The following is a 13,853-nucleotide window of genomic DNA, read 5'->3' on the forward strand; positions in this document are numbered from 1 at the left end:
ATTCGTCCATTTGTTTGTCTTCAGGTGAAAAGTTGAAGTGTGTAACTGACTCATTTGCAGAATAAGAGAAATGGCTTCAGACGACCAGCCTTTTTGTTCCTCTTTTGTCACCTGCTTGATAATGTTCCAGAAAGGTGTTAAATACAACAGCATCAACTGTCCTTATGTTTGTTAGCTAGTGACAGAGATATTCAGTGAGAGTCCCAGGTGGAAGATTGTCAATCAGCACATGAAATATGAAATAATAATCTCTCCATCGCATGTGTGTATAAAACATTCAGCGCTTTGTACATCAGTGCCTCTGGCTCCTTTCATTTTGTAGCACTCCTCCGCCATGATCAAACGCATTTTCCCTGCGCTTAAGTCCCCGGACCCGAAAGGGGACATAATTTTTTTCTTGATGTGAGATTTTGACTTTTTTAAATGCCATGGCAGAAAATCGTGCAGGGCTGACAGTACAGTATGCATTTTTCCTTTTATCTGTGTAAATGTTAAATGAATTTCAGACTTGAATAAACTGCACTGGCGAATCCTCCTTTTTAATTACAGGCAGATATGGTTTATATGAGTCAGGTGAATAGTTTCCTTAGCAGACTGATGATCCAGCTTTTTTATCTCTCACATTAGTGAAATGGGGGGGGGGGGGGGGGGTGCCAGCAGCGCAGAGATGGGCCAGATACACCCGGTACAATAAACATTAAGTATAAACACCAGCCATTGATGTGCTAATTACACAGGACCAAATTTAATTTGATTCGCTAACAATGTTAGTCATTCATTCTCCTGCCCCTCAACATATCTCCTTACCATCACACATTTCCTAGAGATGTGAGCGAGCAGTGCCCCCCCCCACACACACACACACATAGACACACCCACCCAAATTATCCATAAGGGCCTAATATATGAATAATATATTAATCTGTTAGATGCATTTCTGGACTTCATGAGCCAGCAATAAGCTCTGTTTCTTTCTGATGCAACGTCATGTGTGCTGTTGCCCAGTAGCACTTAATACCCATACACTCCCCCCCCCACAGGGGGCACCATATCTATAGCAATAATCCATCGATTTATTTCTAGTGTATTCACTAACTATTATGAGTGAGCTGATCACCAAGGCATCTATCAGACGATCAGAAACAGCCTGGAAGCTGGAATGACCTCCGATTCCCCAGCCAAAGTTTCTCAAACAGAGCTTCCCCAGCGCAACCCGTGGAGACAATGCGGTGCTGCACCCCCTCCAACCTGCATGCTGTTTAATAACTGCGTGTCCAAACTATTTCAGCAAACATTGAGTTAATCCTAGGCGTGTGCTCCCCTATGATACCATGTCAGAGATTCTCACAAAACACCCACATATCTAAAAGGCTTTCCTCCGTACTGCTCCTGTGGGGCCCCACTAGAGGGGTACTCATCAAATTACTTCAGGTAAATGCCCAGTTATCATTTTCCCTCACACTTTTATCAAATGTGTCTTGCTGGCAGTATTAGAAGAACAATGCTCTTAGACCAGTATCTTTTGTTCCTGTCCACCGAGGCTTTAAATGTAATCTTCCTTCAGTATTTCAGAATGATTTCCTGCTGTACTCTAGCCCTGTATTAAGTGCTTTTTTTGAGTTCTCATCTTGTGGTAAGTCCCACATTTCAGTCGGCTGTATTAAAGTGCATCAGAGAGAGGCTCACCTCCCAGTTGAACAAAATGCTGTTTTCATGGACGATCGTATCCTTTATCATATCAAGACATTTTCACCACGTCGAAGATGATTTTATAAAGCAGGCAGACACACATAAGGCAGAACTTTATAGTGATAACATGAGAAATGTAACTCTGTTGACCTTGAGGTCAAAGTTCAGATATGCTCCTTGCTTAACATCCCCTTTCCAGTTAAAGCTCATTTGTCTATTTGCTCCAGCACCTTCTGGCATCATGGATGGATGGATGGATGGATGGATGGAGAATGGACAGATGGATGGACGGACAGACAGACATTAGCGATCCTGAAGGAGGTTGCAGGTGTACAGTAGCACCAAACACACATAAAGACGGTAATAAAGCAGTAACAATAAACCATAAATGATAATAATAATCTGCAGACACTCTCGCATCCCACTTCCCCTTCTGCACCTTTCTCAGATGTTGCTAAAATCCACGTCTTCCACTATCTCGTCTCCACAGGACTCCTGGCTCCCTCACTTTGTGCTAAAAGTGACTCCTCTCCACACCCTTCAGTAGCTGTGGATGGACAGAGTCAGACTCCTAAGCACAATCAGCTGGTCATTTCTTTTTCATTAACAGAAACTTCACACTTTTGTGTTTTTAAGATCTGGCAGTGTGTCGTGCTCAAGCAGCCAAATCCATTGCATGTGTGGTTTTCATTAAGGTTCATATGTACAAGTAGATTTACTCTATTTGAGGAGTAACACAGAATCGTAAGCTTCAGGCTAGCAATTTTAATTCTGCCTTCCTGAACCTTTCATATTCATATTGTCATATTCTTGGCTAGAGCACATGGTGTCTGTGTTAACATTGTGCATTTTTCTCAATGGCTACACATTTATTGACAACCAGCAAGTAGCTGAAAGTAAATAACACAAAGGGTCCATCTGCAAAATTGCTCGTTCTGGAAAGAAGATGATTTCGGAATTGACAAAAATCCAGATTTATACTGTTTTAAGTTCTCTGCTCAGTCTTGGGACAAAATTGGATATTTGCGCAGCATTAAATCAGTGAACTGTGTGGAATATCTGAACCGTGATATATTGTCTGTGGCTCTGTTGAGGAGTTTCTTACAGTATACTGAAATGAAGTAAAGCCCTGGTAAATTAGGAGAATATACAATACTGGGCCGTCCCAGTGTCTCCTTGATAAAGTGTTTTCCCTGCCTGTAGCTCAGCTGTACTGGGCCCCAGCCAGACCCCGTCGTGCAAGCAGCCCCATTCTGTTGGAGGTCACTTCACTAGCGGCTGTAATTAGCTTTGGAGACGCCTGTCACTCCCTTTCATCACTTCCTGCTGTTTGCGTTTTCTCAGCCTGTGTTTAAACAGCTGCTCTGTCCCCGGAGCCGCAGAAGCGGGACCCAGAACCCCCCTCCCGACAGCCCCCCTGTCACCTAAAAACCCCCCCAATCTGCCCCCAACTTGCTATCAGCACGGCTCGTGACCGGCAGCGGCAGCAGCTAACGAATTAGCACTGTGCCAGATAAAGTGGGGTTTAGTGAATGTGCTTATCTTAATAATACTCTGGCATATTACTGAAGAGAATATATATTTATGATCATTGTTTGCTGGTGTTTGCTTGCTGGCATCATGACCTTGGCTGTTGCATGTGTAAATAGCTCTGTGTGTGTGTGTGTGTGTGTCTGTGTGTGTGTGTGAGTCTGAAAGCCTGCTGGAAGTCAATGAGCTCTCTTGTTTACACTCCTGTTCACTGTCTGTCGGCCATAATCAGTCTTTCATGAACGTAGCTGCTCGACGGGCCGCACTGAGAGGGAGGGGCTGACGCTCTCTTCAGACGGCCGGCATCTGCGGGCTCCTAAGTATTCAGCGAGGGACATTATCAGCGCCATGTCCTTGTCACATCGCTGGTGCACATTGTCTGCCGTTCTTTCGGGCGGCACTCAAAGTCACCGCAGTTAAATGGGAGCAGAGGCTTGCAACAGCCAGGCTGCCATTTTGGCTCATGGTGGTTCCCGTCACACGGGATGCGGCAGCAGGTGCAGTCAGCGCACTCTGAGTCGCATTTCTAACGACCTCTGCGCCCTGCTGCGCCTTGGTCCTGCGTCTGCTTCTGTTGCTATGAGGTGCTTCAATGTTTAGCATTAAAGCTCCCAAACACACAGGGACTTCCCCGGAGGGGGGGCATGGGGGGGAGCCATGGATCATCCCTGCTCTGGGACACTTTTTGGACCTGCCTCCCACACACAGCCTTCTGTACCAACCCTGAGCACCACAGATCCAGCGAGAGCCCAGAACTCACACCAGTGTAATGTCAGTCAGTAGGCTGGACAAAATCACAATTGTTTGTTTATTAGACCAGTGTGAACATCCATCCATCCATCCATCCATTTTTCATAATTGTTCACCCAGGACACGGTCAAATTTGGAGAAATAAAATTAAATAATAAATACAACAAGCAGGATTAGTAGGTGACAGTCTTCTGGAGAATATGGGAGAACATACATGGTTGTACATTTGTATTGTTTAACTATGACCCTGCCCAGGTTTAAAATGAGTGATTTATTAAATTCCTCTGGCTTGTGCTTAAATCTACATCTGTGCTGTTTTTAAGAGTGGGCCAATTATCAGCAGCCCCATAATGTCTGCCGGCTGGCCTTACTCCACTGAGTTCATTTTCATATGTTAGCATCAGATTCCTTGTGAATCGCCTCTCGAATCCCCGTTTCGTAGACAGCACAGCCGGGTACATTAATTATTTAGTGCCTGGAAAGAGACGGTCGCTGTGAACGCCTGTTTTATGGTACATTAGCGAGCAGATGCAGTTTATTTACACACACAAGCCAAGAGGTGCTCCTCCAGCCTGGCCATGAATTCTGTTGGCATGTGCAGCAAACCGCCTATAGCGGGAGAAAATGGTAAAAAGTGACACTCTGTATGGAAAAGCAGGTTCCTGGCTTGTCATGGATAAGTGACAACATTACCTGACTCCGGGGATCAGAACCTGACTGGTGATATTTCCATGATGCTGGAGAAACAAACATATAAAATCTCCATCTGACTGACTGATCAGCCCAGGTCACAAAGCCTGCGTAAATAAAACTCAGTGCTAAGAAATGAAATACACAAACACCCATATAACCCCCCCCCCCCCCCCCATCGTCTCCAAAGGGGGGCAATCAGAGGACTGCTCAGCATTTCCCAGCATTCCTGCTAAATGCACACATTACGTTATTTTGGGGGAAACTCATCCTGCGTGATGTTCTGAGAGCCTGAGGGAATGTCCAGCATCAGAGTGTGCAATGGGAAGAAAGCAAGTGGAGGAGGGAGAGTGTCTATGTGACCCTGGATGGATGGATGGATGGATGGATGGAGTATTTATGGGACCCTGGGTGGATGTATAGATAGATGGATGGATGGAAGGATGGATGGATGGAGTATCTATGGGATCCTGGGTGGATGGATGGATAGATGGATGTATGGATGGAAGGATGGATGGATGGAGTATCTATGGGATCCTGGGTGGATGAATGGATGGATGGGTGGAATGTCTATGAGACCCTGGGTGCATGGATGGATGGATGGATGGATGGATGAGACCCAGAGCAGGATAATCATTAAGAAGATGGATGAATGGATGGAGTGTCTATGTCCATTTACATCTGTCTGCAGGGACTTACTGAGCTCCGCAAGTCAAAATAGCTATAACAGCTACAGTATACCTTATTATGTGTAAATTCCTGCAGGGGGTGGCCAAAATAGCAGAACCACAGGAGAAAGGACTTTAACTTTGAAGTGATTTGGTCACACTTACATACACAGTTGGAGAGCTGAGTCACATCAGGGTGAATGCCAGTTACCAGTAAGTGTGTTAGCAGTCGAAGAGAGGTGACGATTAGCATGCAACATGTGAGATTTTACAGAAATGCAAGGCAAGTAAGAGATCCAGAGAGGCCAGGGAGTCTGTCCGAATATCATGGGAATCAGCTATAAACACTGCGATGGAGGATCTGATGATGGTAATACCATGAACCACACTCAAATGCACAGCAGTACAGCCTAGCAAACAGCCACACAAACATATCAGCACCTCTGTCACCCCCTTTCAACAGCCAGCACTCAACATGTGCACTTTATACTCATATTCAATCACATGGGCTACTTCTTTGATATATTTGTGAGTTGAACAATATGAGATTTTACAGGTTAGATTTTGTATACCTAATAAATTGAAGTCTGAACTGATACATACAGTAATACTGTAAAGGCTGGATTGTGGATAATGAATTGCTACTCAGTGGAAACTGAATTAACATACATAAAAGGCTTCGAGAAGCAGTCAAGCTGTTACTTTTTCATTAAAGAAACCAAAGGCACATTAAATCGTAGTTAATTTAAAATAACACAGGACAAAAGCAGTTGAAAATTACAGTACCTACAGATTTTTTCACAGATTAAAATAGTTGAGCTTTTCATTATGATATCCAAATGTCATCCATCCATCTTTCACCAACTTTGGGAGCCTATCCCAGACAGCATGGGGCACAAAGCTGGGGAAACCCAGGATAAGATTCAACTTCCATTCTTCCGTTATGTGATTATCTATAATTACTATCAACTTAAAATTTGTAATGAGGTTTTTTTTTTTTTGGAGATTCAAGCTTAACTAGTTTAGCTACCAGTTTCATTTGGACTGATTGCTACCATATTGATCATGGTATTAATCAACTGTGTTATTTATTAATTGGGATAATTCAATAAAAGAATGAGGAATAGGTATTATAATATACCTGCAAGCAGACAGTTGATAATCATTTACATTTATTTTGGTTATCGATTGGGTGATAGTCTTTGAACTGTCTGCAATCAGCGATACGATAAGCTAAAAGCTAAGATATAATGTACTTTATTGATCCCAGGGTGAAATTCTTTTAATCGGAAAAAAAGACGCATTGAAATTGTGCCTGAACCATGTAGACGAGGGTCGTGATGATTATTTAGGGCTGTGGTCTTCAATCAACACTTATTTATGGAATCAGATTTGTGCCAAAAAATTCAAGCAAAACTTCTCACTGAAGCAAAAGAAATGTCATCTCAAAAGTAAAAATTATCACTTGCAAACAAATTTATAACTTGCAAACAAATGTATAACTTGCAAATGTCATCTCAAAAGTAAAATTTATAACTTGCAAATTTATAACTTGCAAACAAACTATTTGGTCTTTTCAAAATGTGCTCCTTTGTTTACGCTGCCAGCTTTCTTGTTTGCGGTCCCTGACTTTTTGTTTACAGTTCTGACACAAACTTCTCGCGTGGGCGGGCTTTTTCAGGGGCGCCTCCCCATTGGCTAATAGGTTTTTGACTGCTAGGTAAAAGGTAATTACTTTACTTCTAATTTAGCACAATAAAATGTATAGTGAAGCACAAACATCAACACTTACACTTTGTTAATCTTGTTATCAGATCCAGTAAAAACTAGTTAGTGGGTAGTGAATGTCCAGTCCCACTGTTAATTAAAAATGTCTGTGGCACTGACCTGTCAGTCAAAAACTCATAAGATTTGATGACTGCATAATTTCTGGGGTTGGGGATGTCGCAATTGACTGGGAATGTTTTAAAGATCGCCCCGTCGATTGAGATTGGCTGGTTGACAACCACTACTTTAAAGTATCATATTATTTTTTTGACACACATCTAAAGATCTATCTAAACAGAGGAATAAATACGGAAACAACCACCTGATATGGCATAATACCCACTCTTTTGTGTTACTGATCACACATGGGGGGGCAGGGGGCTTGGGGCTGATTTGGTCCCTATCGATGTCGAAAGCAAACCTACGCCGTTGATGCAGCAAAATAAATACTGCAAGCATAACACATCATGAATATTGGAAAGGGAATCAAGGAAAGGACTACAGGCTAATTAAACAGGCTTTGTTATCAATATTTATCCTTTCAGCTGTCCTTTTGAATGGGGAAGACGCACATACGATAAAGGGCCAAAGTTCCGGCTTTTGTGATGCGACACAATGCTTTATTTTTTATTTCCACGAGTCAGCAGTCAGTCATGAAAGGGCATCAGCATGCCACACTAATTACAGCCACCTAATCCATTCACTTCACAAAATTATTGCACATAATAATATCTAACTGAGTGATTGGAGCAGCAGAGGCCAGGACACTGTGAACATTTTGTAATTACTTCCTTATTGTTATTCAGCATAAAATCTGTTGGTAGAATATCTTTTAATTGCATATTAAACAATGTGAGTTGACCATTATAATTGTGTACTTGGAATAATGCGAACACAACCCCACAGGCCATCTGGGGGGGACGGTTTAGAGAAACACAGAACATTGTTTTCAATGCTGTTTAATTAAGCCCCCCCAGAGCTCCAAAATAAAGCTGTCTGTAACTATGCTCACAGCCGTGCAATTGTGTAAAATCCTGTGTGTGAGTGTGTGGGGCAGGAGGGCATGCCTTGGTATTCTGTAAAGTTTGTAGCCCTTGAAAGCGTTTGATTAGCTCAATACGTGACAGCTACTTCTGGGGTTATTTGTGCGTATTCAGGGACGCGGCCCCTCTCTGTTCTGATTGCACGTTTTTCTCCATGGGGCTGGACTCTGGAGCCACAGTGTACCTAAAAAGCAGTGGGATTCAGATGTGCGTGCGTAGAAAACCATCACAAACAAAGATGGTAACGTCAATGGACGTCGATGGACGGAGAGCCCGCAGGCACAAAAACTGTTAAAAAACCTGCATGATGCTACCATAAAAGGAATTAAAAGTCATTTCTCCTGTGCCTTGTCACTGCATGCTCCTTGTGAATACGTGATGTCTGTGTGCACCTGCCAGACAGCTAAAATAGAGCAGGAGGACATTCCAGACTTAATCAAAGGTAGCGTGTCAGGTACTGATTCAAACATCACTGCTGCCACAGACAAACGAGTCTCAGTGTCACCCGGCTTCTGAGCAGAGTTGCTATTTACCAAGATGGGTGCACTATCAGCCCCATTCACTTACATAACGACGCGAAATATCTCGTATACGTGGAGTGTGAACAGGAAGCCGTGACCCGCTATAGTACCGGCCCGCTACGGTTCCGACTCGCGGGTGTTTCAAAGCCCTCTCCATCTGAAGGGGGTTTGCTTTATATAGGTCTAAGCGAAAAGCTGAAAATAAGTTCACAGCGGCGGTGGCAGTAGAAACAGTGGTGGCAGAATCTGCAGCCCACACTCGTGATCTCCAAACACACCGTCGAGCAGCACCACCCCTTCCCTGAGGAACAGCTGCCAGCCCAGAGAACACGCCGGGAAAAAAAATCACACCTTTGCTGCGGCATGACCCTCCGACAGCCTCTGAGCCTCACGACCGAGTTTGACTCCAAACCCCCGAGCTGGAGACACTCAGCTTGTTAAGCTGCTGACTTCCATATTTTTACATCTCTGCAGATCATTTCGTTCCTCTCTGTGGAATATGGATGGTGTTAAATTAATAAATACTTACGTTTTGGGGTGTTTTTTTAATCATTCTCTTAACCCGTTAGGAGTCCCGGCTCCTGTTATCAAAGACACACCCCCACAGCGTGCCCCCCCATCGCTCTACCCACTGTACAGCCCCCCACACCCTGTAATACGGGAGCCTCACACAGTTAACAGTTACACAGCTGTATAGCAGGTAGGGCTCTGGCTTCCGCTGTAAAATGAGCTTCCGGGACCCAAAAATTGCAAAAATCCTAGACAGCCGTTCATTAAGATACTGGATGTGCCCACATTCGTCTCCGGAAACCTCCATCTGGACGAGCCTGCTCTAGGCAGTCACTCCGATCGCGAGTCTCCCACCATCGTGGTCGCATTCGTTTGCAAGGGAGGGCCCCTAATCGAGGTGCTGTGATGAGGTGAAGGCCAGCTCTTTACCTCCTTGGTGGTCTTTCTAAGGCTGCGTGGTCACAGCACCCACATACATACACTCAGGGTGTAAAAGGTTAAATAGGGCCTCAGGGTTAAAAGTTAAAAGTTGTCCAAATCCCATCCACATGATCCCATGCACATCCTGCTCCCAGCTTGAAGACTCACTTCAGACCCAATGAATCCGCTCACGTTTATTGCAGAGACATTTTAATTAAAAGCTTTAACTCGTTTTAACTTGCCAGCGATGTTAATCTAAATTATTGTCAGAGATAAGTATAATGGTGAAAGAAAATATGTTCTATAAATAATACAGTGTGCATTATTAATACATTTTTCAATTAATAATTTATTAATCTGTTACTTAAAGGATTGATTAATCAGGACGAAAATATGCAAGTTTTGTTACATTTATATTGAATTGATTAGCTTATTATGTTTATTCCCTGCCAGGCTGACCTGGATGAGCAGCTGGAAGACAGATGGGTGGGCGCATGGATTGTTATTGTTTTGTTTAACATGAGTAGTAAAGTCAGCATCTCTGTCTCGTGACCTGGAAAGGTAAACCACATTAATCTAACACGCTGATAAATCAGTGGCTCTCTCAGGTGGGCTGCAGAGGCCCAAGGACATTAACAAATCTCTAAACAAAACCTAATTAAATTAAGTAATTATAGATAAATAATAAATAGCCCCAAAGGTCAATATTTCTTCACATGCTGTGTAGGGCTCTACCTTCCGGCCAAACCAGCCCTCTTACATTTGCAATCCAGCTACAAGTCTCTTTTCTGGGCTTATAGGACCATTCTGAGAGTGTTCCTGAATTTCTGGGTCTCCATGCATTCCCAGGCTGCTGAAATGAGGCGGAGAGTGAGGGAGGGAGGGAGGGAGAGTGAGAGAGGCCCCAGGGTGGTGTGTGGTTTTAGCTCTCTCCTGTGGCTTTTCTGAGAAGCCATGAGTCACCGGCGCTTAGCCAGCTAACCCCACCTGCAGCGTCAGGGCCTGCGAAGGATCTGGGGACAATTCAGGCCCGAAGAATCCCAGCATCGATGGCAAGAAATGTGTTCTTTCATTCGTACCACATTTGGATTCTTGCCCTCATCGTAAAGAGAGATGGGGCTATCACCGTGCTAATGGTGACCTCATGCTAATCTCCCTGCTGAGGTTCGATGCCGAGCTAGCCAGAATTCAGTCAAATTATGGCGTTAAAAGCATTTCCAGGCAATGAGAAGATGCCCATCGACGTCTCAGGAAACCCAGATGCACCTTGGAGGTCACAGCTTTCACAGAACAAAGTAAAACATCGAAAGTGTTCCTCTCTCCATTTGCACTTTGTTGATTTGAGCCTGAGTGATACAACCCATGGAGGAGTAACATCACAGACGCTTCATCGATTACTGACCTCCAGAGTGCTAACAGCCAGGCGTGACACAAACGGTGAAGCCCTCCAGAGTCTCCCTGGGGATTCTGGGAAAAAAGAGGTTTCTTTAGCTGCGGATTCGAGGACACTGCAGATTCCCTAGGCAGGTCAGCCATGTCTGTAGCACAGGGAGCCTCACTAGGGGTGGTGTGTGGTTCAGCGTGTCAGTGCCAGTGAGCAGAAGGTCACCAGTTCAGATCCCAGGATCGGCAGAGTTGGAGAGTTCGCCGTTGGACCCTTGACTAAGGCCTTTAAGCAAAAGGCCCCCAACTGCTCCAGAGACTGGCTGACTCTGCTTTCTCAAAAAAATGTTGCTTTGGATCAAAGCATCTGCTAAAATTAATAAAATGTAAATTCAAATTAAAAATTAAAAATGAAAGCTCTCAACACTTCTGGTGCTGTGTGGCAAGGCGAGTCCCGGGTCTGATCTCACAAACAGCACGTTTCAGCATTGACGCAAAACCTCATCGTTGATGAATAAGCAGCTTTTAAAAGTGTTAAAAATCAGTAGAAGCAATTGTCCTACAGATTCCTTTTATCTGCTGACGTAAATGAATCTCCCTCAGATCACCATCCCCTGCAGCTCTGTCAATGCAATTCATTTTCAGCAATAAAAGTTACGCCAACACTCAGCCCAAGACTAGAGCTCTGTTAATTTCTGACTCACATCAGGAGAGTTTTATTTGAAATCAGGTTTGCCATTTTTCTCCCCCACTCATTGATCCATTTATTTTCAGAAAAGACAACCTGGTTATGCAATTAGTTTAGCTAACACCTCTAATTAATCTTAACCTTGTTTATTGCTGTGCATGTCTACAGCTATGAGCTAAAGGGAGAAATTAAACACTTACAGTAGTTAATTGCTTTACAGCTTACTTCATGACTAATTTGTATGTAAATAGTGAGCTTTACATACTGGATCTGGACATGGATTTTGCCATTGTACTCTGTAGTTGCCTCTATGATGAGTTCAGTTCATAACTACCCATCACTTCTATGGACATAAGTTTGGCCAGTTAAGCCCAGTAGATAAAAGCGACATGTCATACAGGCCACTGTGAGTTTCCTCTTATTATTCAGAGGGTCTTTAATCATTGCTGCTCTTCCTCCAGTACAGGCAGACCATCACATAATGAAATCAGGCCAGGGAACAGCCTACTCTACATGCTCGACACAGCCCCAAGGATCTCAGCGGCATAAACAAACCGAAACGAGACTCACTGTGACTGACCTTGCAGTATTTCAGCCTGTGGTCCTTCACCGCGGTAAGAGACAGTGTGTGATGAGGAATACCAACTGTTTCCGCCTTATTACGTACGTGACACTTACAAATGGACATTCTCTCAACACACTCATTTCAATTTGGTTCAAATGAGCAAGGTTACAAACAATTAGCAGCGTAATACGCGGTAATGATGAGGAAAATTAGACTGGGACTCATTGCCAAGGTTGGCTGGTATACAGCTGTGACCCAGCTGTGGAAATCACACCAGAAGAACATTGATATTGAAAGATGATGATCATGAAGCCTCTACATGAGGAGAGCAAGGTCAGGTGCTGCGAGAAAACAGATTTCTGGCACCATCCTAATTTGAGCCAAAAATTAGACATGTACCTCATGTAACCTGTGTAATCTATATACAGCGTTTCCCTGCCATTTCTGTCTTTCGGGGGCATTGGGGCGTGGGAGAGTGAGTAGTCTATTGTCACAGCTCAAATATATTCATTTGAGGCAAAAAAACACTAAGTTTAAAAATGCCCAAGTATTAAATGGTGGTAGGATTTTTACAGCCGTCTGTGAAGATCAAAGGACTCATATTATCCTGAGGAAACCTGTCGTACTGTTTGATATCAGGATAATAAGACGGCCGTTTTGTATTCAAAAGCATGTCGTTGGGTTTTCTGACTTCTCCAGGATCAGAGTTGCTTCTTGTAGACAGCAGGAGAATAAGACAGATGGATCAAATGTGCAGTGGGATGGGTGTGTTTGTGTTGACACACATTTTATGTATTTATACTTTCACCATGGAGCTCTGAGGGGTGCAGGTGAGCTTTCGTACCAGTGGGGGGGGGGGGGGGGGGGGGCTCTATGGAACAGCAGGTGGTTTGGCAGTCAGGCAGTCAACATCACTCACTCCTAACCTCACGTTAGTGTGCTCATATCCTAGCTATGCCTTCGAGCGAGAAGCAGAATCTATATAAATGTAGACAATTATGTCACTTTTGGCTAAAACTGTCAATCAAGCAGCAAAATGGTACCAACAAAATCTGGGGCAGGCGTTGATGGAAGTGTTTGATAACTGATCCTGATTTGATTTGGATATTTGTCACAGTTAATTGTTTCAGATATTAAAACAAAAATGTATAAAGACAAACACAAGCTGAATAAAGACAAAACACAAAATCGAAATGCTGATTTTATTTATCAAAGGGGAAAAAAAATGATCCAACACCAAATGCCCCTGTGTAGAAAAAGTGAAGCTCTAGTAATCAATTGTCAATTTGGTTCAATTAGACTAGTTACACCCAGGGCTGACTGCTGCCATCCCCACTGAACCTAGAGGTAAGGAACACATGCTGATTGCATCGCGTTGCTACAACCACCACATGACAAACCACCTCAGGGATGAGAACCTGAGTACAGCAGGTGATACCTCAGCACCACAACAGCCCAAATGGAACAACGTGAGTTTTTTTTTTCTGGTGGCTGGAGGGCCAATCCTGCCACCAACCCCCACATTTCCCCTGTAAGCTGGAGGACCTGCTTGCTGGGCATGATATAGATAAACATCATACCCAGGACAGGTTTAGGGCTTTGCTCAAGGGGACCAATGCAGTAGGATCA

Source organism: Paramormyrops kingsleyae, chromosome 1, assembly GCF_048594095.1.
Source record: "Paramormyrops kingsleyae isolate MSU_618 chromosome 1, PKINGS_0.4, whole genome shotgun sequence".
Lineage (NCBI taxonomy): Eukaryota > Metazoa > Chordata > Actinopteri > Osteoglossiformes > Mormyridae > Paramormyrops > Paramormyrops kingsleyae.